Raw genomic sequence first — 24,387 nt, 5'->3', positions numbered from 1 at the left:
GCACCTTGCTGGCAGTGGCGGATAACGGGAAGGAAGGGACGGGAAGAAGAGGAGGACTGAAGGGGGGGGGGGGGTTCAGAGGAACCGCACCGAAACACTCCTCCTTTTCAAAACTTATGCCCGCCGTCAGCCGCATCAACGTCCCTTTCTTCTGTTTTCTATTTGTATTTACGTTCCTCGTTATCGTCTCTCATTGCATGAGCTCCAAAATGCACACGATGGGCGGTGCGTAGACTAGACGCTTATGTTTCGCGTTTAAAGAATGTTATCAGCAACGCTCGCTTGGGCCGGGTGCGAAATGTGTAGCGGCGGGGAGTACGTGCAGCCCTTGAGTGGGCTAGGTTGCGGGCGAGCAACATAGCGCATTTTACCGCATAGCGACGCGGGATCCGCGCATGTCGAGGTCGCATCTGAGCGCGCACAGCTGGCTTAGCTCGTGCGGACGCGTATATTGTCGAGACTGGACGCCATGGTAACCGATCGCGCACCGCCGTTGATATAGCTTCGCGCAGTGCGTCGTTTAGCGCAGGCGTTGCAGGGCGAACGGAGAAAACAACTGAAAGGACGTTTCCGATAACACTTCCCGTCGCTCCGAGTTCCGGTGCCCATCTCGACAACCGAGAGATAAAGAGAGGATTGCAGCACTCGCCCGCGTCAAGCTGGGTGTACTTTGCACGCAAAGTTACGTTCTGGCCGAGGTATAGTCTAACCGAGTAGAGTTAAACGCGTAAACGTTGGGCGGAAACTACAGACGCGAACTTCTCACGGATGCTTTCGCGGAGCATTGTCCTCGGTGGGCATCGCTATGGATGGTGGTCGGCAACAAGGCAACAATACAACGTGCTCGGCAATACATTCGTCCTGTATGTATGCAGGCACCCGGCGTCCTGTACTGTGTGGATTGTGCTTGCATTGACAGCATGCCCGCTACTCCATTGAGTTTTCTGTCACTGCGATGAAAGGCTTGCCTTCCGCACCACTCTGAAACATCCAAAGGGAAGAGCTTTCGCGTTGAACAAGAGCATATAGTCTCGCGCATCACAGCTCTAGCAGGCCACAAAAGCGCTGCTGCGATTCATGAAGGCAACCGGACTAAACGATCGTATATGGCACACTACTGAGAATTTCAATTGCGTCGGCGACGCCAGTGCACATCTTGGAGAGGTGTGAAAGGAGGGCACTTCTATTTTTCCTCTCCTTTTCCCTGTGAAGACTGCAACAGCGCTTAGTCCTGGTGAACCCCTCTGCCTGTCATTTATTATTGTCTCTCTGACATTTTGACCATTGAGCCACCATAGAAATAATTGATTTGGCATAGATTCGCCGAGCAAGCATATCAGTTTATTTTATTTCTCTTTGCGGTTCATTTGTGTTACACGCTGATGTTAAAACATTGTCACTTTTTGGAGCAGTTAAAAGTTTTACGTTCACAAGTAATTATTTTTAAAGTAATTTATAATACGAAGACGAACTGCAACACTTTACATTATGTGTGTGTTTTTAAAGCTACAGGGCGTTTTGTAACACTGACCATGCATGATTTTTTATATCCTAAACAACTATTTTTGTTTGTAATGCTATGAAAAATTCTAGAACTGTTCTAAGTTAGAAGCTAAGTGAGACTAATTATTGCCGTAGAACAAAGCTGCTATAAAAATGAGCTTCATCATTGTTAATAAAGCTCCACAAGGTCGTTTTAGACCAGAAAGACGAATATTAGTGGAAACATCCAATTCCCGTCACACGCATGCTGGTCAAATCGCCATACTGGCACACGGAGAGACTAGAACCATATTACCTGCTGTCAGATGACCTGATGGCTGTTTTGGTTAAGAAGATTAGCAAGAAGTTGGGTATAACTGACTTAAAATGTTCAGCACTGGACCATGAAAACAATGTAAACAAAATTCATCCACGCGTTTCCTTGTAATGATCGCAATCGTCCATGCAGAATAAGCTACGATTTCTATACATTGTGTGTGTGTGTGTGTGTTAGCTTTAGCGCTCGCAAAGTCACCAAGCTTGCACCCCTGAAAAAGTTGGATGCCTGGCCAGTGCTGCTTGTACCGGTATTGGTTGTCAGGCAGTACCCGGTGGTGGCGTGGAGCAGAGGTAGAACACCGGACTTCTAATCTGGAGGTCATAAGTTTGAATCCTCGTTCAGTCCATAACATTTGTCAAGCTCGGAGTGAAGCCTGACAGCTGCAGCAAAAAAAAAAAAAAAAAAAGAAATGCCGTGAGCCAGTGGGGCTATACTATAGTCCAGGTGCAATCAAATTCGGAAGGCCCACTGTGCTTCAACAAAGACACTCCCTCACCCGAACAGCAATTGGTCTCCCTGGTGCAGTATTCGGCAACCACCTTCCTCGTGACTCCTGCAATGAACCCGTGGCCCTCAGTCCCGAGCGGCTACGGAGCACCTGACCATACCTGCGTGGTCATACCTGCGACGCGGTAATGGCTGCTAAGAATCTCTGGAATCGGACGAGCCGCCACTGGAAGCTGCACTTGGCGACGTTTAACACGCGAACCCTATCGAGTGAGGCTAGCTTAGCAGGTCTCTTCGAGGAGTTATGAGGCATTGCCTTGGATATTATTGATTATTGACCTTAGTGAGGTTAGAAGAATTCATTCACACGGTGGAGAAATCCCGGCTGTCGGCGCGGGGATTGCGCTTCACGTGACAACGACGTTTTGCGAGATATCGTGCCGCCGACGCATATCCCCGGGAAGATGGGACCTTCTGCCCGGATGGAATAAACGATCTCCGCTTGGCAGGGGAAGCAGCGGAATTTCTTTCTCGTGTCTCGGAACCGTGGCCAAGTTGCTGCTCCCGAAGGCAGCTCACGTATCGCAGTCGCTTGGTTACTGTGGTTGTGAAGGCGGGTTGCAAGTGCACCACTGCGATGGCCTAATTATATGTGACGATGCTACTTTATTTCTTTATTTCGCTGCTCGAGCAATTCCCGTGCCTTTCAGACACTACATCTGAAGCGCACAACAATGTGAATAATTTGAAGAAATGTAAAGTGGTTTCGAGAGTAGAAGTGACCAGAGTAGTCTGCTAACACTGATCTCCCTCCATGGTTGCCTCGCCTGTATGAGCGGGGCACGTCTACGGGGAATTTTTCGCAGCGACTGACATCTCGCTCGACTGCACCCATGTCTCTCGTATGAATACCACCTTATACAGTGCTAACTAACGACCACATCCTCTGCTACAGAGCTCTTCCAGATAAGAGAGAATACGGGGTAGGATTTGCAATTTATTTTTTTTATTTAAAAATACCTTACAGGCCTCAATTGAGGCATTGAGTAAGGGGGGTAGTACATAGAAAACACACAGAAAATACATAGAATACATAGTACATAGAAATACATAGCGGGTAACATTGATGAATTCTACAGCATTAATGAGATGGTAGTAGTCATCGTGATAAAGTTAAATAGGAGATATAGATTAAAGGTAGTACAAGCCTCTGCTTCAACCTCCAGTCATGATGAAGAGTATGTAAAACAGTTTTATGATGATGTTGAATTAGTAATGATAAAGGTGCAAACTCAGTATACTGTAGTCATCGGCGACTTCAATGCAAAAGTGGGGAAAAGCTGGTTCAGGAACAACCAATTGGCAACTACGGCATTGATTCTAGGAATAGACGAGGATAGTTATTAGTAGAATTTCCGAGAAGGAATAGACTCCGTATAATAAATACCTTCTTCAGGAACTGCAGTAACAGGAAGCGGACCTGGAAAAGCCCTAACGGAGAAACAAGAAATGAAATAGATTTCATACTCGTTGCTGATCCCAGCATAGTGCAGGATGTAAAAATGTTAGGTAGGGTAAAGGGCAGTGATCGTAAATTAATGATGCCTAGGAGTGGTCTCAATTTGAAGAGAGAAAGTGCAAACTTAGTCAAGAAGAAACAGGACAACCTAGACACAGTAAGGGTAAAAGCAGATGAATTAAGGCTGGTGTTCGTAAACAAATATGCAGCTTTAGGACAGGAAGATAAAAACAACGTAGAGTAATGAATGAAATCGTAACTAGGCTAATTGCAAAAGCAGCAAGTGAAGTGATAGGTAAGACACCAAGGCAACCAGTAGGTAAGCTCTCCCAAGTAACAAAGGACCTAATAAAGAAACGACAAAGCATAAAAGTGTCTAACTTAAAATATTAGATAGATTTCGCTGAACTGTCAAAACTAATAAACAGGAAGAAGGTAAGCGATAATCGAAATTATAACGTCGGAAAGATTGAGGAAGCCGTAAAACACGCTTCCTCCCCGCTTTCCTCCCTTGCGCGCGCGAGATTGAACCACCATCGTCGGCCCACCCCCGCATGCTTTCACTTGCACATACAGCATACAGCGTGCGGCGACGACGTTATCGCCCTTGGACTTCATACGGAACATCACGGCAACGGCGACGAAGATGACAGAAATGCGCCAGGGATATCCATATAATTGCTATCGCAATAATATAGCCGCAGCATGAAATCAGAAGAAAACTTGGCATCGGACAGGGCAGGATGTATGCAGTGAAATATAAGGGTAATGTCATCAGCAATTCCAACGATATTTTATACTGACCTGTACACTACTCAGAGCAGCCACACAACCTTAATTGAAAGTAGTGATGAACAGGATGCAGGGGCTGCTTCTATAACTAGCGATGCCATTAGAAGGGCCTTGCATGACATGTCCTGGGGACAAGCGGCAGGAGAAGATGGAATAATAGTCGATTTAATCGAAGAAGTATATAGGGGATATGTTTGACAAGCTTGCAGCTCTTTATACGCAATGCCTCATGACTTCAAGGGTACCAGAGAGCTGGAACAATGCCAATATTATACTAATCCATAAGACCTCGGCGCACTCTGTCCCCGTCGCAGATTGCTTTCAAGATAGGGCCCGCGCGGCCGCGCCATACGCAGCAGCCACCGGAATAGAACGATTGATCCGCCACCGTTGGCTCACCCACGCACGCTTTCACTCGCACATGCAGTATACGGCTCGCGGCAACGATGTTATTGCCCTTGGACTTCATACGGAACATCACGGTGACGACGACGGCGGAAATGAGCCTGGAGTGTCCATATAATTGCTATCGCAATAGAAAGAAGTGGCCATGGTGATGATTCGATCCTCTGCCCCACCGCCACTGGTACCACTCCATTACCGAGCGTGCAAACCACTGCCCCGCCGTTGCAACAATTGACAGCCATGAATAACTTCGAGCCTGTGAACGTGGTTGGGTTCAGCCTGAAGGGCGATTAGATGGCAGAGCGAGCGGCTGCGGAGCGAGAACGGCGAGCTGCAGCCGCTCGCTCTACGTTTTACTTTGTCAAGGAGCCGCAGACACCGTCACCGGTATACCCATGGACGACGACGACGAATAAGATGCAACGCGCTTCAGGTACCCGTCGGACGACGACTATGACATCCCTCCCCCCAGAGTATGAGGTGGAGTTCGCCTACGGACCCGATGAAGAAATGTAGTGTCAATACCATTGTGCCGCCCGGAAAAGTACTGTCATCGCTCGGCAAAGTGGTGTCATCGTGCTGAAAAGCGGTGTCATCGAGAAAGAACGCTCAACGCAATGTGCATGAAACACTACTTTAATGAGAACTCCACAGATCAAACTCAGCTGAGAGATCGCAATATGGCAAGTTTGTCGTCTTGCGTTGTTGCAACCTCATAAGCAGCAACATTACATTCGGAAACAACGCAGCAGCACTAAACTCAGCAACATTTCGCCGCAACACTCAACTCAGCGACACACTCAGCGACAAGTAATGCTCTCGCATTGACACATCATAAGAATTGCGCACCCATAGTTTTTTTGTATAAAATATTCACCAATATATTTTTCAATAACATTAGGGCGACATTTGACTTCAGTCAAACAGGAGAACAGGCTGTCTTCAGGAAGCGATATTCTACATTGGATCACGCCAATGCCATCAATAAGGTAATTGAAAAAAGTCGCAATTTCGCCCGAAAGGCGAAGCATCGATTGCGATAGCAAATTATGGACAGCTATAAGTAAGGATAGTAGTTTTATCGGCCGTATAAACGCGTAAACATAGGCATACTAACTAAATGAACAAGTATGATGTCACGCGCGCACAAGCAAACATGAACTCGTCTCACTTGATGACCGTGGAAACTCGCTGTCAAAACGCTGGATTGAGGAAGCTCGTCAGCGCAGCGAGCGAATTTACCTTCGTGCTGCCTCTCGCTTAGCCACAGGAGTAGAACCCCCGCTTCCATTCCCTTCCCCCGGTTCCTTGCGCGCGACGTAAGGTCTCTTTCAAGATAGGGCCCGCGCGGCAACCGCCGGAGTAGAACACCCGTCCTCTCTCTCCTCCCCGCGGTGCCTTGCTTCCTCCCCGCTTTCCTTCCTTGCGCGCCCAAGATTGAGCCGCGCTCACCCTCATACGCTTTCACTCGCACATACAGCATACGGCCCGTAGCGACGATGCTATCGCGCTTGGACATTGTATGGAACATCACGGCGACGACGACGGCAGAAATACGCCTGGAGTGTCCATATAATTGCTATCGCAATAATAAGTGATGTAGCTATAGTGTATGTTGACTGCAAAGTAGCTGCGCACATCTATCTCACATTGCACTGCTTGAATTATTTGGCCGGCATTTTGCAGGAATTTGGCTTGAAGCGTATACTCTAGGCTCAGCTCACGCCTTTCTTTCCTGCAATATATGGCGAGATCATGCCGCAGACATACGATTGACTGACTGCTTAAGAGCGGTACGTGATGTGCTGGCGAGGTGGCCGAGGATTCCACTTCCGGGCACCGTAGTCAACAGACGTCCTATCATGTGCTCCGAGGGAGCGAGCGGTGGGTCTAATAGAAGGTATTTCTGCGTGGCGCGCCCTTTCGGATAACGCGCAACGCGCAGAGCTGCTGCCGACGCTGTCCGCGTTCCCCCGAGTTCACGCCAACCGCGCGCGGCGTTAGTGGCTGCAGCCAATGCCTGTTGCGGCGGCTCGGCAGGTTTCGACCAGAGATCTGGACACTCGTCGAGTAGCGTCGGAAATCGCTGCCTCTTCTCGCCTCGCAACGTTTCAATATAAGTTCGTGTTGTAGATCTGTGTTTACTTGTGTTTACGCAATTGCATAACGTGCAACACATGCACATGCAACACTTGTAACGCTCGCTGTAATTAACACAGCTTCGCTGTTCGACCATCTTCAAGGAGTGGAAGGGAGGTTAATTTTTTTTCTACACGTGGACGTGCGTGGAAGACTGTACGCAGTTGAGGATTTCCGTGACGCCCTGGTTCGTCTGGAACTGCTCCCCGAAGTAGTTGCTTTGGGGGCGTATCAGATGAACAACGTGTGGGCGGTGATGATGAAGATGGCGGAAGCTTCTAATAACCTGCTTGCTACCAGAAGCATCATAGTCAGAGAACGACGCTGCATTGTCCTTGACCCCAGCAACCAAGGTGTCCGCATGAAGTTACACTGGATGCTTCCAAGCGTGTCAGACGGAGATATAACGACAAGCTCTTGTCCCATATGGAAAGGCGACATATGCGAACAAAAGAACAGTGACTTGTTCAAGGTATTTTGGACAAGGGCTCAACGACGCGATCGGTGACGCTGCATCTGAAAGCAGGAATTACAGTAGACGATATCCCGCACATGTACCATCTACGCATAGCAGGGGAGCTCGTCCTTGCCGTCATTCCCGGCCGCGCCCCCCTTTGCATGCGATGCCATACAACCGGTCATATTCTCCGGGAGTGTCATGTTCCACGCTGCGCGGTCTGCCGACGCTTCGGCCTTGATCGTTCTCAGTGCGTCAAGGCATACGCCGTCGTCGCCGGACCAACGAGGAGAGACGACGAAGTATCTGAACACCTCATGGATGAGCTTGAAGTTGAAGATATCTCACCGGTTACAAGCGATAAGGTTGGCAACGTGGCCACTCAGAAGCCGTCTCTTCACCCTGAAAACTTGTGTCCAGACAAGAAACCTGACTACGAGGACGATTCTCGAGAAAGACTGAAAATAGTGCGACTGAAAACGAGAGTGTCGCGACAGAGCAGAGGGACGCCTCGAAGCCGTCGCCTGCCACTACATGTGCCGATACGTCTTTTACGACCGACGTCGACATGGCAGCAGCCACTAACATGCCTGCGAAACGGGCACACGAGGAAACGCTCGGCGCCACTGGGAACTCTGGAGCGACGACATGCAGCGAGCCACCCACAAAGACGGCTCAACTGCGACGTACGTCCTTCAAGCCGAGGCCCAAAGTCCAAGTTGAGCGGAGACCCGAGACGCAGCCAACCCCATAGCGGCTTCGATTGGGTTGTGCAGCCTTCCTACGGCTACTACGTGTGATACCACCAGCTTGACTGGCGGAGACATGTACTACAAAATAGCGGATACCACATTGTGCACAGTGAATGGGCCGTTAAGGTAAGCGCTATGCGACGCGATTGTTTTTGATCATAATGAAAACCAAACTAAACCCGGCGATCCGTATTCCCACGCTTAACGTCCGAGGACTAAGCGCAAGGTGACGGCAATATCAACTGAGTCGTATGCTTCTAGAAAACGATCTCGATATAATTGCAGTTCAGGAGACCAAGATATCGAATCAAGAGCAAACGGATCGCATGGTGCAACAATTCGTTCCGCGGTACAGTGTATGCGTCTGTCATGCGGCCGGCAAATCAGGGGTTGTGCTATGTTTTTTTGCGCAATAGCTTAAATGCATCTGTGGAAGCAATGATAGTGTGTGAAGCAGGACGCCTAATTGATATCGATTTTACCATGAGTGAAATATTCTGGCGAGTTGTTTGTATTTACGCCCCTAATAGAGAGCACGAGAGGGAGTCATTTCTTAAAGGCGTTTAGAGAGAGAGAGAGAGAGACAGAAGAAAGGGGAAAGGCAGGGAGATTAACCAGATGGGAAGATCCGGTATGCTACCCTACGCTGGGGAGAGAGGGGAGGGGGAGGTAAAGTGACAGGAAAGTAGAGATAGAGAAAGAAAGGAGCGCAGACACACAATCACACTCGGTCACTGTCACCGCATACTGTCACCGCACAGCACAGTAGTACTTGCAGCACTATAAACATCTGTTCAGGCTACATCAGCTTGTCCAAGTCTGTTGCCCTTAAAAACTGCAACAGTGCCCTCGTCGCTGCGATGGCTTGTGATAGCGGCATTCTAAAACGAGTTCCTGTGTTAGTGGTTGTTGGTCAAAGCGCGCTGTCGCGATTGCGAGCGATTGTCTCTGTAAATTGTAGCGAGGACAGTCACAGAGAAGGTGTTGAAGAGTCTCCTCCCTACCACAGTCATCACACGAGGCATCGTCGGCCCATCCGATTCGGAAATCAAAGACACTCCTATAGCCATATTCGGCAAAGCAGGGTAGCTTCGCGACGGCAGAGTCTAGCTGGGATGCGAAGGCGTAGAGAAGAGTCTAGGTGGTGCAGCCGGTTGCTTTGAAAAGTTCCGGTGTTCCACATGGGGAACGTGATATCCCGGGTGAGCATTCGAAGATTTCTAGCGGCATCTGTCCTTGATAACAGTATCGACTCCTCTTCGTCGCCTTGAAGGGTCAACCGAGCAGCGTTATCAGCGTGTTCGTTCCTTATGACGCCGCAGTGACTTGGAAGCCACTGAAATGTCACGTGGTGTACTTTCTTAGTCAAAATATGGATCAGTTCTCAAATTTCGAATACCAGTTGTTCGTGTGGTCCACACCGCAGGGCTGATACCAAAGACTGCAGTGCTGCCTTCGAGTCACTGAATCTTGACCGTCTTCGAGGTTGTTCTTGGCTGACGAGACGAAGTGCAGCGCGAAGAGCTGCAAGTTCCGCAGCCATCGATGTCGTTGGGTGGCACGTCTTGAAACTGATGGTGGTGCCTTTCGCTGGGAAGACCACGGCTCCAGAGGAATACTGGAGAGTTGCCTGATCCATCAGTATAAATATGTACGTGCTCAGCGTACCTCTCGTGCAAAAGGAGCAGAGTTAGTTGTTTAAGAGCAGGTGATGACAGCTCAGATTTCTTCCTGATTCCTGGTACACTGAGGTGCACTGGTTCCTGTTTCTCCAACAGTGAGCCTATGGACTCTGACGACGACTACACAGTTGTGGAGGGCAAGCGACTGAAGAGGAAATACCGCAGGGCAACCAAAGATGTGAGTGAGCAGGGCCCCAACGTACCGCCTACTCCGACTTACAGGATTGCTTTTGTACCTCTCGACGTGTCTAAGAATTTAAATTGCGTACAAAGACAAATTGTCAACACCTGCCTTGGTAATGTGGCTCCAACAGAAATTAACGAAGTGCGTTTCAACCCCAGGAAAAACGTAGTCACAGTGGAAGTAGCGACGCAAGTCGCTCTAGAAAAATTGAAAACCGTGCGCATACTAGGGCACATAGAGGTTCGGTCGTTCATTGTGCACAGTGGTCACACTAGGGCAGGTGTTATTTCCGATGTCGTGATTGACATCAGCGACGAAGAGTTTCAAAGGCTTCTGCCTTCAACAGTGAAGGTCTTCGACTTTTATCGCTTCGGTCGCTCGACGAGCGTCAAGCTTCTTTTCGAGGGCGGCCCATGCAGTGCTCGCGCTGCCAAGGCACTGGGCACGTCCTGCGAGAGCGTAAGGTGCCGCGCTGCTCCCGTTACAGACGTTTCGGGGACGTCGAAGCCGACTGCGTGAAGGCTTACGCTACCGCGACACGCCCAGCACTGAGTGAAGAGGCAGCCGAACATGTGATGGATGTAGTCGAGGCTGAAGACGCCGCTAAGGCCGCCGGAGACCAAGTGCCTCCAGCGAAGACAAGTACCGCGACAGTGCCGGAAGGCACTGAAGCCAAGGTGGTCGAAGCTGCTGAACAAGTGACTGGGCCGGCACGGGTCGAAGCGGAAGCTGTCCCTGCAAAGGAAAGTGCTAGTGAAGGCGAAAGCGATGACGACGAATCAGCAATGCAACAGAGCGAGGCTGCTAATGACGGGGACCGGGCTGCTAGTCTCGGTGCCACCTTCAAGCACTCCCGAGGCGACGCCAGAGACAAGGACAATGCAGCATCCAGCACCGGGGACGGGCCGCCGGCGAAAGCGCCTCTTGAGAGCCGTTCGGGTTTCAAACCCAAACCGAATGTTCTGCCCGAGAGAAGGCCTGGGGACAAAGCGCAGCAGACCACCAACAACGCCGGGAAGCCGGGCGGCTCCGGAGGCGGCTAGCCGTGGGCTAGTCGTGAAAGGTAAGCACCATGCTCCGGGCCTACCTCATTCTTTAGTAGAGCATGGCTCCTGATCCGTCACTCAGTATTGCCACACTACACTTGAGAGGCTTGGCGGCCAGCCGTAGGCAAAGTAAAGTCGTACGGTTGGTCATTCACCACGACATAGACGTTCTAGCTGTCCAGGAGACCAAGGTAGACGGGGAGGAGGAGGAGACCGGGAGCATGGTGCGGCGTTTCACGACTAGATATTATGCGGTCGTGAGCCACGCGGTAGGGACGTCCGCTGGATGTGTCCTGTTTGTTAAACCCGACCTTGTGGTTCAAAGTGTGTTTTCATGTCAGTCGGGAAGGATTGTTATTTGCGATTTTGTTTTTTGTGAAGTTGAATTCCGAGTTATATGCATGTATGCGCCAAATGGTGTAGAAGAGCGTGCTTTATTTTTTTTTTCGAATCTTTTTCAGTATATTAGCAGTGAAAAGTGCATGCTTTTGTTAGGGGATTTCAACTATGTTTTGAGTGCTCGGGATAGATCCAATAATGCCCGTATCCGCGATAAAAGCAGTGATATATTGTCTAAGCTGATTAGTGAAGATGAATTAGACGAAGTATGCGAGTGTCTTGAGGAGGAGCGCGAAGTGATGTATACGCAATTTCAAGGCAGTAGTCATGCGTGGTTAGACCCTTGTACATGTCACAGGACATGATTACAAAGTACCACAGTTATTCTGTTGCACCTGTGTCGTTCTCAGTTGACTGCTTGGTGAAGTGTAACATAGGTGTGAAGAAGAGCGAATCTGTTAACTGGAACCTATGGAAAATGAATGCCTTACTACTAAAAGACGAGCCATTTGTAGAGGCAATACATGAGGCCGTTATGGAAGTATGCGATGAAAGTACTGAAACCATAGCAGAGAAATGGGAATGGTTCAAACAAAAGGTAAAAATGAAAGCAATAGAAAGGTCGAGCTGCTCGAAGTTTGAGAGGGAAAAGAAATAGACTTACGAAAGATTCTTAAGCCGCTGATAGCGCTGGAGTACAAAGAGCCAGGGCAGTAAAAGCAAAATATGCGAACCATTAAAGAAAAATTTAGCAGTTGGGCAAAGAAGCCTATTCTAGGTGCGATTGTGCGCGCAAGAGAAAACGCATTAGTACCGGGGGAGACGCCCACCAAAAGGGCGCTTGGACTTGAAAAAGCTGAGTAGTAAAAACCAGTCAAAAGACGAAGGACAGAGAAGAGACATGGCACACACGACGACTGGACTAACAACTGTGCTTTATTGAAAAACCCCGTCTCCCAGGAAAACCCGGCGAGCATGCGCAGCTCAAAAGCCGACACCCACACACAAACAAAGTTGATTGCAAAACGCCACGTAGCTAACGCCAGTGCGATAGGAAACTAAGTTCCTTCTGCATCAGTGAGAGAGAGGTAGAACTGATGCAATTATCCCCTTGCAAATTTATATGGTAAGCTTCGAGAATTTCACGCTCCGTCTTGCCCTTGCCCCTACCAAGGATTTTAACATTGGAAAAAAGCGGGACGCAGCCGCATTCCCGACAATGGCGAGGCAGATTCGCTCCATCAGAGGTGTTCAGAGGTGTTCCAAGATTGAAAAAGGTCATGGTCGACGTAATCATGTCGATAAGATCTCGTGGAACGGCACACTTGTCGGCGATAATAAGAACATAGGCCGAGCGTTTTTAGAGTATTACCAGTCGCTGTTTGCATTTCAAGAAGCCAATGTAGGAGCGTTTAAAAAGGTTTTTGTCGGTCGCATGCCGCGATTGAGTGACGACACGAAAGACCAAGTAGAAGGGAAAATAACAGAACATGAATTCGAGAAGGCAATAAATGATTTGAACAATGGTAAATCACCCGGACCTGACGGTCTGAGCGCGTGTTTTTATAGAGCTTTTAAGAAAGAACTGTCGCCTTTGTTAACAGACCTGTTTAACGATGCGTATGTGAACAAAGCTTTGCCGCCTTCTTTTGGTAAAGTGCATACCATCCTGATACCTAAGAGTGACCAAGAGGAGAAACTTAGGTTCGTAACATCTTATAGGCCGATATCTTTAACCAAAGTCGATTATAAGATTTTCATGAAGGTTTTGGCAGCCAGACTTCAAAGAGTCATAAAAAAAATAGTCGCAGACCATCGAACGTGTGGGATCAAAGGATCAATTTTTTCGAACATTCACACGATGCGGTGCGTGCTCGAGTGCTGCTACGTCACTTACGACGGCGTCGCAGTGCTCCAGCTTGACCTCGCGAAAGCATTTGACTGTGCCTCTCATGATATTTTGTTTGCCATTTTGGATCACTTTAATGTAGGTGCCATCATCACTGAGGGAGTGGCGTTGGCGTATCAGAACTGCACAACACGCTTAATTGTGAATAAATCATTGGGAGCCCCCATTAACGTCATGCGTTCTGTGCGTCAAGGCTGCCCCCTCAGTCCTCTTTTGTTTGCGATTTACACAGAAACGATGTGTTTGGCGATAATTGAGAATGATTAAATACGCGGTTATATCTTAGCAGCCACAGAAGTCAAGCTCCTGGCCTATGCCGATGATATCACCGCGTGTTGTACAAAAAGGGAAAGTGTAACGGAAACAAGCGTTGTGAAACATTTTTGTGATGTGACGGGCAGTAAAGTGAACTGGGGTAAGTCCATCGGTTTGTGGCACGGAGAGTGGCATTCGGCCCCGGACAAGTTTGCTAATGTGAGCAGGGTGAAAAACCCCTACCAAGTATCTTGGTGTTCCCCTGGACAGTTACAAAAAAGTGAGGAATACTGGGCGAACCAAATAAAAGAAACAAGAGAAAAAAAGCAGACAGGTGGAAAGGCATCAACATGTCCATTTTCGCAAGCTCAACTGTATGTAACATGTTTTTCATTACGAAGTTGTGGTACGTCATGCAGACGTTGGTATTGTTCAAGGCTAAATGTGCAAAGGTTGCACATAGTGTTTGCCGCTTTTATCTGGGGCTCTAACTGGGAAAGGTGTAGCCGAACAAATCTGTTCAGGCGGGTGAAGGAAGGGGGGCTGGACTAGGCGCATCTTTTATTGCGACAGCTTGTCAGCAGACTTTTGTTTTTTTCGGGATGTTCGTGATCCATTTCTGCGTACGGTATATGCCAGCTCAGGTTAAGAGGCGCTTTGCCGGCACTTATTGTTAGTACCGATAGTATACCGGCAACGATTCGCGGCTATATTAAAGAAGTTGTCGATAGTGTGCGCTTTCTTTCCGTGCGTTTTTCTTTAGATTATTTATGTGACGTGAAGAGAAACAAATTATATAAAGATGTATGCGACATTGTATTTCCAGTGCCATTGTACAGAGCGGTATACAGTGGAGGACCAGGACAGGACGTCCTTAAACGGGTGAAAATTATGGAGGTGCCTACAGGGTTAAAACATTCTTTTTTAAGCTACATGCAGGAACACTTTCAGTGAAAACATTCATGGAAGAACGTGGCTTTCTTGTACCATGGGACTCACACTGCTTGATTTGCAAGCAACCTGAAACCATAGATCATGTGTTTTTGCATTGCTGGGAACGAGTGCACTTCTGGGATGTCCTAAAACGGGCAATCAAGAAGGCGTTTCCGTTGAATCCGCATGGGATCAGGTACCTAGCGATTAAGAATGAGGACGGGTTCCATACGACTTAATAATGTTTAATGGCCTCCACTGTTTATGGCGGGCTCGGATGGCTGGGTACCATTGTGACTCAGACGCTAGGCCTGCTCGTATTTATTTTTGAGAAAGTATGTCTCGCTTCATTGAAATAAAGAAAAAATACAAGATTGTGTACCCGATTGGCTGTCGAGGATAGAACGTCTGACGGCGTTGAAAGATTTTTAAATTAGACAAACGCCAGTCCATATGGGACTGACGGCTTTCATATTTTTCAATATGTTCTGTAGTTGTGTTTTTTTCTTGATTTTGTTCTATAGTGTGTGCACTGTACAATGTCAAAGACCGGCAATAAAAAAAAAAAAAGAGAGGGGGCCGAGTGGTGAAGGCGATGGACTGCTAATCCATTGGGCTCTGCCCGCGTGGGTTCAAATCCCATCCTCGTCGGTCCTTTTGCTGTTTTTTTCCCGAAAAAATACGCTGAGCTCACGGCACATATATGCAATTGACTGAATGCTTACGAGAGGTGCATGATATGTCGGCGAGGTGGCCGAGTGGTTAAGGTGATGGACTGCTAATTCATTGGGCTCAGCCCGCGTGGGTTCGAATCCCACCCTCGGCGATCATTCTGCTATTTTTTTCCTCAAAAATACACTGAGCTTACGGCACAAATATACGATTGCCTGAGTGCTTACGAGAGGCGCCTGATATGCGTGCGAGGTGGCCGAGTGGTTAAGGCGATGACTGCTCATCCGTTGGGCTCTGCCCGCATGGGTTCGAATGCTCTTTTGCTCGTAATTGTTTTCCTGAAAAAAGTCCTAGTTTCGCCCGAAAGGCGAAGCATCAATTAGGATAGCAAATCTACTAGTAGAGCATACGGAGTAATGATAGTTTTATGGAGCTGCATAAACTTGGACACATTCGCTTACTAACTGAATTAACAAGCATGGTGTCAGCGCGCTCAATAAAACACGAACAGACCAGACTCGATGACCACAGACAAGCACTGTGAAAACGCTGGCGTGAGCAAGCGCGGCGGGAGCAGTGACCAAAGGTTCGAGAGGTCTATCACTTCAACGGAAACTGAGCGGCGAAAGCACAGCGCATACAAAGGTGAGAGCCGGGTGGAGATCGCTTTCAAGATACGGTGCGCGCGACAGCCCTCAGCCGTGCAGAGTACAAGTACTCAGTTTCTGGTAGAGTAGAAGCCGCGCACCCCCCTTCCCGCGCTGCCTTCCCGTTTTCCTCCTTTCACGTGGGAGATTGAGTGGCTAGTTCCCCTTGCGCCCGGTCGCAAGATACGCATTTAGTGCCGCAGCTAAACGTCGCCTCCCCTCCCTGAAAGCGCGCGTCTCTCGCGCGCTTTCACTCGCACATACAGCATACGGCGCGCGGCGACGGCGACGGAGACGGCAACGGCAGGAATGCGCTTGCAGTGTCCATATAATTGCTATCGCAATACAATAGATTGAGCTTACGGCACAAATATACGATTGACTGAGTGCTTACGAGAGGCGCCTGATATGCGGTTGAGGTGGCCGAGTGGTTAAGACGATGGGATTCTAATTCCGGCTACCGTTCGGTGCGGACGCAGAATGTCTTGCTCCGGCAGGGCGGTGTTTGCGGCTCAGCCGAGCCGCGGAAACAAGATTATTGCCGATGAAGACAAGGAATACCATGTTGTTTTGCCGCAATTGCCGACAGGACCCTGCGTTTTAAATTCTGTTTTCCTTCACGGGGACGTGATCGCTAGGGCTTTACGCGCAGAAGATTTCCGGGACACGCTGGCCTGTCTGGGACTGCTGCCCGAGGTTGTCACTTTGGGGGCGTTCCAGGTGAACCACGTTTGGGCGGTTACCTTCAGGAACTCGGAAGCGACGAAGTAATGCTGGCTTTTGGCGAAGTCATGGTGAAATAATGAAGGCACCTAGTGTTGGGCCTGGCTAGCCAGGAGGTACGCGTGAAGGTGTTCTGACTCCTTCACCATGTCCCGGGAGAAGACATGGTGGAAAAGTCACTGACGTGGCGAGACAACGCTGGCGTGTGCAAGGCATCACGGACAAAGGTTCGACAACGTGCACCGTAACCTTGAAGCGCAAGGCTGGCGTGACCGTCGAGTATCTGGCATATCAGCTTCGAGTAGCCGGTATGATGGCACTTCTCGTGGCCCCTGGAAGGGCTCCGTTGTTCTTGAGGTGCAACGGCACAGGAAATATCAGGCGGGAGTGTCGCGCACCACGTTGTGCCCTTTGCCGGCGCTTTGGGCATGATGAGAGCCCGTGTGTGCGGACGTATGCGAACATCGCAGGCTCTGCGAAGATCGACGAGGTCATTCAAGAGCACGGCATAGATGCTGCTGATGCTGAGGAAGCGGCTGGTGGTTTAAGCGTTACGCAAAACTCTAAGGTGAAAGGCATCGTTACGCCTGACGAATCTAGCAAAATCGTTAAAGACGGAAAGGACGATGAAGTGCAGAGAGCAGAGCCAGCCGCGGAAACGCCTGATAAGGACACAGCTACTAAGGTCGGCACAAAGGACAGCAGTAAAGACAAAGTGATAACACTAACAGAAAAGACAACCCTTATAGACACCAGTGGTGCGGCAGCGAAGAGGTCCCTTGAGGAAAGCAATGACGGCGAACTAGGGAAAAGCCAGGTGGCTCAAAGCGAGCCACCCTTGAAGACCACCAATGTCCGTCGACCGACATTGAAGCCGGCACCGAATGTGCCACTCAAGAGGAAACTGTCTGCGTCAGCGCCGACATAGCGTGAATAATGTGTGTACTGGCGTTTTTTTATTTTCTTCGTTTTCCGGAGTGGGAGGGGGGAGAGGTTGGGTGGCGGGGCTTGCTTGAGGCGGTGTGGTAGCGGGCGGCTGCAACAAGGCGCAAATTGCGCGATGGAAATCCATAGATATGGCATCCAACGACGGCAGCCCAGAGGATGGTTTCCGCTGCGCAGTGCCAGCAAACGTGAGTGTGCAGCTAGTTGTGTGGAAAGAGTGTAAATGATCATCGGTAAGTTTTTTTTTCAAAACATAATGAATCCGACAGATATAACGTTACGAGTTGGTAGTATTAATGTAAGGGGCCTGGCATAGGCGCCGACTACGGGGGGGCTCCGGGGCTCGAGCCTCCTCCGGAGTTCTCCCGGGGCGGCAGAGCCCCCCCCCCCCCCCCCCGCCTCTATAGTGTAATTACTGGAGTTCTGTTAGCCACGTAATTTGAGGGTTCTTTTGCGTTGCCTCTACCTTTTCACTTTTTTTGTGGCTAAAAGCTTACGGCATCATTTTTGATGCGGACGTGCACGGCTTTCAATTCATACTTTCGCTTTATTTCGGCAAATCCTAACCATAGGAGGACAAGCACATTAGAAGCACCAGCGGCGGCTACCTCATCCATGTTTCCTCACTTCAACATTGTTTTTTAATTTCCGCTGAGAAGACCATGCACAGACATAATATATTTAAATATATACATGCATAGTACAAAGTTTATCATATTTTTGAAAGAGATGGAGGTAGCCAACTAAATGGATAGCCTATGCCGAGAGAATGAATATGTTGATGTATGTTGACCTCATTTCAAATTACTTTGCACGCTTTTTGACCCTGAAAAAAGCCTGCAGACTTCAGTCACCCCTTCGGCAGAGTCTTCTATCAACGGCATTGTGTCACAAAAGAGCGCTTAATCAAAGCGCGCGCTGCGCGTCACGTACGCCAGCGAAAGAACACGCCGGCCCCACGGCAACTTCAACCGAGGGGGAGAGCGCATATGCCTCAAACAGCCGACGCGACAAACGGAGTCTAGACGTCTAAAACATCGATGAAGCGACGGCAACCGGAGAGAGCACACGGGCGCGCCAAGACACCTTCTCACCCGGCGAGTCGAGAAAGAGATTGCTACAGCGTGAGCGTGCGCCAACGGGATGAGTCATCACCCCCCCTCGACGACACTCCGACGGCGGTGGTCGAAGGTGCGAGAAAAGACTAGAAGACTCCCAGGCTTTGGCCATGCTACGAGATCACTACTCCGATAGGAAAGTTCGAGAATGCCAGTGACGGCTATATAACCGCCGTGCGAGAATCAGGGGTTCAGAGTTCAGACCGCTCCGGTGAAGTGATGTAACGTGAAGACCGAGCGTCTGCGGAAGGAGGGGATTTCCCCGGCCAGCTAGTCGACGAGTTCATCGAGTATCTGCATTTCCGGAAGAAGTTCCTTCTTCGAGATTTGCCCCGAGCTACGCCGAGATCGTCTGACAAGACCAACACCTGTGAATACGATTGGACACTTACTGTTCCTAATCATTTTGTAATTTACGTGTTGAACTCTTAGTGCTTGTCGTGAATTATCTTCTTGTGTTTGTTAATACCCATCTGATTTGTATTGTGTTGTGTCTAGCCTAAGTGTGCAAGTGTGTGTGTAACTGCCTTGTGTGAAGAATATATTTTGTTGTGTTTCGACAACTCTGGGCTCTGACTCGGTCTTTGGGCAGCAACCGACGTTCTCTGGGGCACCAGTGGGCCCATTCTTAATTGTCCTTGCTTCTGTGGGATTATTTTCGGAAGCTGATAAGTCGGCTGTGGAATTTGGTCCGGCGTCTGCGCCTCGTTCACGGGGTCTGTGACAGCGTATCAAAAGCACGTGAGTGACACGTGTCTCAATATTGATTCTCTTTCCCGTAGGCAATGCTAACGACTGGCGACAAAAAAAGAAAAAAAAAAACTCTTCTTATTATTTACAACATTTGAGCATTAGACATGGAAACATCGCCTCTTGCATGCAGAGTCCATAAATACGGGGTGTTTCAGCAAGCACTTTAAAAAAATATTTAAAGGTGGCCCGTGGCAGATAGCACAATTCTAGTTCATGAGCTGGCCTACTCGAAGAGGCGGTGTGATATGTTATTGGGTGCAGGATCACTTCAGAAAGAGATACAAGAAGCACGCAGAAGCACAAACACACATCAGACTTGTATTGGACACACGTAATACATTAAAACAGCACATACGCAACAGTTCCCCAAAATACGTTCTAGAAGATAAGCAGCTAATATAGGTTAGTCAAATGTATTCGGCCTACAGTTCATGTAGAAGCACGTGTCGCCATGTCGGAGACGTCGGGGAACCGGTGTCGGACAGCAGCGTCGGAGAACAGGGTTGGACAGCAGGGTTAGTCCGCAGGGTCGAACTGCAGGGTCGGATCGCCTCGTGGAGCTCAAGTAGCCCTGCGCCACAATCGATGTACCGGAGCCTCCGCGTGCCCGGTTACCCGATGGCGGGGTTTTCGCCCCGGAGAACACTGCGGCAGCCCACCGGGTCACGTCCACAGCTGGCGAGGTAGCCCTGTGACCGCTCAACCGTACGCTCGATCAGCCAGGCTCAGGGCCGCCAGCCCTCCTGGACCAGTTGCCCAGCGGAAGAACTGGACGAGGTAGCCTCTCAGCTGGTGACAGCTTTGATTCGGGTGCAGACGTAGCGACGCGGGCGGCGATAGCTCCTATGGGCCGGACGCTCAGCAAGGAAGCTCTCTGCCGTCGAACGCCCAACCTCGCGCACTGCTCACGCCACGGGCCACGCTCTTTCGAGCCACGCTTTTCGAGGCGCCACTGTCGCCGCTCAAAAATCGGTGTCGATGATGATGATGACGACCATAAAGTACATACCCACTCATGGGTATTGGCCGAGAGTCGATGATCCTCTTCGCCACCGCACGGCACACTGTCTTCATATGTTTATGTTTGCCACTCCCACGTGCAATATATTATCACAGGCGGACATTACTTGCAGAATCGACTAATTAACAAAAATCATCAATTAGGTTTTTAGCATAATAACTTATGGCCCATGTTGCAAATTTACTATATTGTCGATATATTTGCTGTCGCCATAAAGCGAGAAATAGAAAATTGTTAACAAAGGGTATATATATATATATATATATATATATATATATATATATATATGTTGTAAAGGAACAGAGACAGGACCCGTTCCTGGGCCGGCTGTTCTATTTCTCCTCTCGTCCTCGTCTTCTTCCTCCTAGCGCCCGCTTTGCGTGCGCCCGAGGCCAAGTTTACTTCATCTTCCCACTCGGCCACGCGGCGAGTTTCCGGAGCACTTGAAACAATGCAAATTGTCGAGGGAATGGGGTCATCGATGGTGAGCCGTCCAGCGCGCAACCAGCATCTCTGGCGGGCGGCACTGACTGTTGCGCGCTGGTAGCAGGTCTCGCCGACGAAAACACCGTCGCAGATGCGCGCGTAAGGCACAAGATGCTGGACAACGAAACGCCGCTTTGCTCAGCTGTCGCGTGCGTCCCCTCAGTGACGCCGCCAACCAACCTAGCTTCGCCGATGCGCCCGGACACGCTGAGGTCGACGCAACACCTGCTGCTGCTGACTCGTCCCCATCCGAAGGCGGAGCGAGGATCGTTGGCCCTGAAACCGATGGCTGCTTGCGCATCCGGTCCCTTGCGTGCCTCTTGCACTTTCTCGTGCTGGCAACCCGCGACAGTCCCTTGAGCGTCCCGAGGCCTCTCGTTCGTCCCTCGCGCGCAGGCAGGTCCTCGATGACGATGAGCTCAGGCGCGCCACCCGCCTCCGCCTCCGCCAGCGAGGCCCCACTCGGCGCGGGGCTAAAAGCGACGCATTCGGCCAATGACCGCGTTGAAATTCCAGCATCTGGTGGGTCCGGACGGTTCTTCCCGTCCGCGATCCGTGGGCACATCGGGCTCCTGGAGTGCCAGCCGCTCAAGCACTAAAGGAGCCGGCGCCTCCATGCGCTCCGGCACCGCTGAATTCGGGAGCCGCCCCACCGACCGCTGCGGATGGAAAGCGGTCACGGTCCCCAAAAGTGATGGTGTAGTAGTATCGGACGCTGACGCAGAGACCGAGACCCGTGGCGAAAAAAATGGCTCGCATCCGTGATCTACCACTCAGCGGGCTGCGAGCCCGTCTACTAAAACCATGCCGGGTGAAGCTGCAACGGCGAGATGGTGCAGCTCCCAAGATTCACTGGGTTGCCCCACAGTACCTCGGCTGGCATAGACTGCGAAGTCGAAGCAGCAGTGGTGGGCGTCTTTAGAGGATGTTGTGGAGCTGATAAGGTAGGTTGAGGATTAGCCGCCCCGTGGTGGGTCAACGCGGGAGCGCTGGTCGCCATGCGCTTCCCACCGTCTGGGTTGAAGCAGACGGCGACACCTGGTGAGCCGGTCGTCTACGGCGGGGCAGCCTGCGGCCCTCCCTGTCGAGGCGTTGCTGCGCACTCCTGCAGCAGGATCGAAGCGGGAGCTCTCCGGAGCGTCGGGCGCAGAACTGCGCTTATCGTACTCACCGCAGGCATGAGGAAGCGGGCCGAAAGCAGCCATCAGAGCTGCGCTCCATTCAGGCCCCGACCCCTGTTTGATGCCTGCGTAGTTGTCCGATGCCTTGGCGGCACCGCAAAGTCTTTTCGATGCAACCAGCCATCTTGTGTGGTCTGGCCAGGCATGACGATCACCCAAGGCATTGATGTTGCGAACCCAAAGGATGACGTTATCTTGAAAGCCGCGAAATATATTGGATGTCCACGAACGCCGGCGGCAGGGACGGGATGCCTTGGCGGATCAAAAGTTGAGGTAGTCCCAGGTGCGGCATCCATGACAAGGGAAGCGTTGACGGCGTTCCCTCGCCGGAAGGACCCAGGACGGCAAGATTCGGCACTTAAGGCCGCCTTAAGTATAGGACATTCGTCGATTGCGCCATTGTAAAGGAAGAGAGACAGAGACAGCACCCGTTGTTGTTGTTGTTGCCTCAAAACATGGCTCGTACCCACGAGGGGGATTGGCCACACTGGATAAAATAAAACATACACCCAACAACGTACAAAAGGCGTAAAGCCGAACAATCAAAATGAAGATTTTGGCAACTAACTCCTAACACAGATTTTGAGAAGGCCTATGTATACATAAACTAACTAAATAAAAAATTAAGAGAAAGCTAACTACAAAAATAAAAATAAATAACATGTCCCATGGTCGGTACCCTAGCAGCGTAACCTTCCGGATGCTTCAATGAATTTGTGCACAGCAGTGATCCTCGACCATGGCCTTGTGCTTAATTGACAGGCCCCAAAAGACAAAATGTTTGGTGAGGTAAGTGCCAAACCCAAATTACTACTTGGAAATATCAGAAACATTCTACGGAGGGAGGAGAAGCGGTGGCAAGAAAGAAAGAAATGGTCAATAGTTTCCAGTTGATTACAAAACGAGCAGAGGTCAGTGATTGATAAACCACATTTATGAAGATGAAAATTTAGCTGGGGAACTCTGCAGCGGAAATTTGACAGCGTCACCTCACGTTGGCGTGAAAGGCATTTGCTCGTGTTCCACCGGAATTTTAAATGTCGAAAATCGTCTGAGGAAATTATGGACGATTCATTGCAATTCAGGAATAAAAGGTGTTTAAATCTAGCTCCTGTTATAAAGAGAAATCAGGAAGAACATTTATGACCAGACCATTTAGTGATGTCGAAGCGAGCGAGTTAGCTGATTCATTTAAAAAGATTCCACTATGTCTGGGGACCCAGACAAAGCGTACTTCTGATAAATTTTCCGGGGCAAGGGTCAAAATATACTCAGCAGGTGTGACTGATTATTGGAAGTTAAATGTGTACAGACCGAAAGCGCATCTGTAACCACTATTACTTTAGTGTTCTGTGGACCCAATTTTCGGATGGCAAGAATAACTGCCAGAAATTATGCAAGAAATATTGGAGTGTAATCAGCGAGACGGAGAGCAAAAGACCAGTTGAGTTGCTTCGAAAAGATGCTACACCAGCCTTCTCTAAATTTTGTGATGCGTCGTAGAAATAGCCAAATGAGACGGAAATTGACTAGACGGTCTTGAAGGAGACCTTCAGTATGCGCACAGGAAGAAGTTTCGCGTGTTTTGGAAAAATATCACCAAAAGTCAGTTTTACTTTGAATGAATTAATTTGTAGAAATCAGGCGCGGTAGACTAACTTGAAGTTCTGATAACAGCGATTGAACAAAAATACTTGTAGCTGTCGGTAACGCCGCCATCCTGTTTGAAAAATGATTCGGGGATGAGCGAATTGATGAAAACGGGTTGCAAATGGGAGAGGGATGTATCATAAAGCTTCAGGAAAGTGAGGACAGTAAGTGCTTAAATCTGGAATCAAGCGGAATAATACCCACACTCCAGATAAACCATTATTAGCCACAAAAATTGGTAGCCCGAGGCAGAGACGCAGCGCTTGCCTTTCTAGTAGAATTAAAGGTCTTAGCTTCTATGCTGCACATCTGAAAAAAAAAAAAGAACACAACCAAATCTATAATGTTTTTTTTGGGCGGACGTAAAGATTATAAAATTACCAACGATTTCACGCGTCCCTGTGTTTTGATTCTGAACGGCGCAACCATGCCATTGCAAGTTCTCCTTTATTAGCATTTGTATATTTGCTGTGCCAGTTAGCTTACCAAAAGTTATCCCTAAGTACTTCA

At 49.5% G+C, this 24,387-nt stretch overlaps 2 non-coding genes across 2 annotated transcripts; both read left to right on the top strand.

Annotated features, from left to right (window-relative positions):
* Positions 1–15,251: 15,251 nt before the first annotated feature.
* Positions 15,252–15,332, top strand: Trnas-gcu (transfer RNA serine (anticodon GCU)). Its single transcript has one exon. It is a non-coding gene; the product is annotated as a tRNA-Ser (tRNA).
* A 93-nt stretch (positions 15,333–15,425) lies between these two features.
* Positions 15,426–15,507, top strand: Trnas-gcu (transfer RNA serine (anticodon GCU)). Its single transcript has one exon. It is a non-coding gene; the product is annotated as a tRNA-Ser (tRNA).
* The last annotated feature ends 8,880 nt before the right edge of the window (positions 15,508–24,387 follow it).

Source organism: Dermacentor silvarum, chromosome 1, assembly GCF_013339745.2.
Source record: "Dermacentor silvarum isolate Dsil-2018 chromosome 1, BIME_Dsil_1.4, whole genome shotgun sequence".
In the NCBI taxonomy this organism is placed as follows: Eukaryota; Metazoa; Arthropoda; class Arachnida; order Ixodida; family Ixodidae; genus Dermacentor; species Dermacentor silvarum.
Note: the sequence above shows the minus strand (reverse complement) of the source record. Positions and strands in the feature narration are given on the sequence as shown.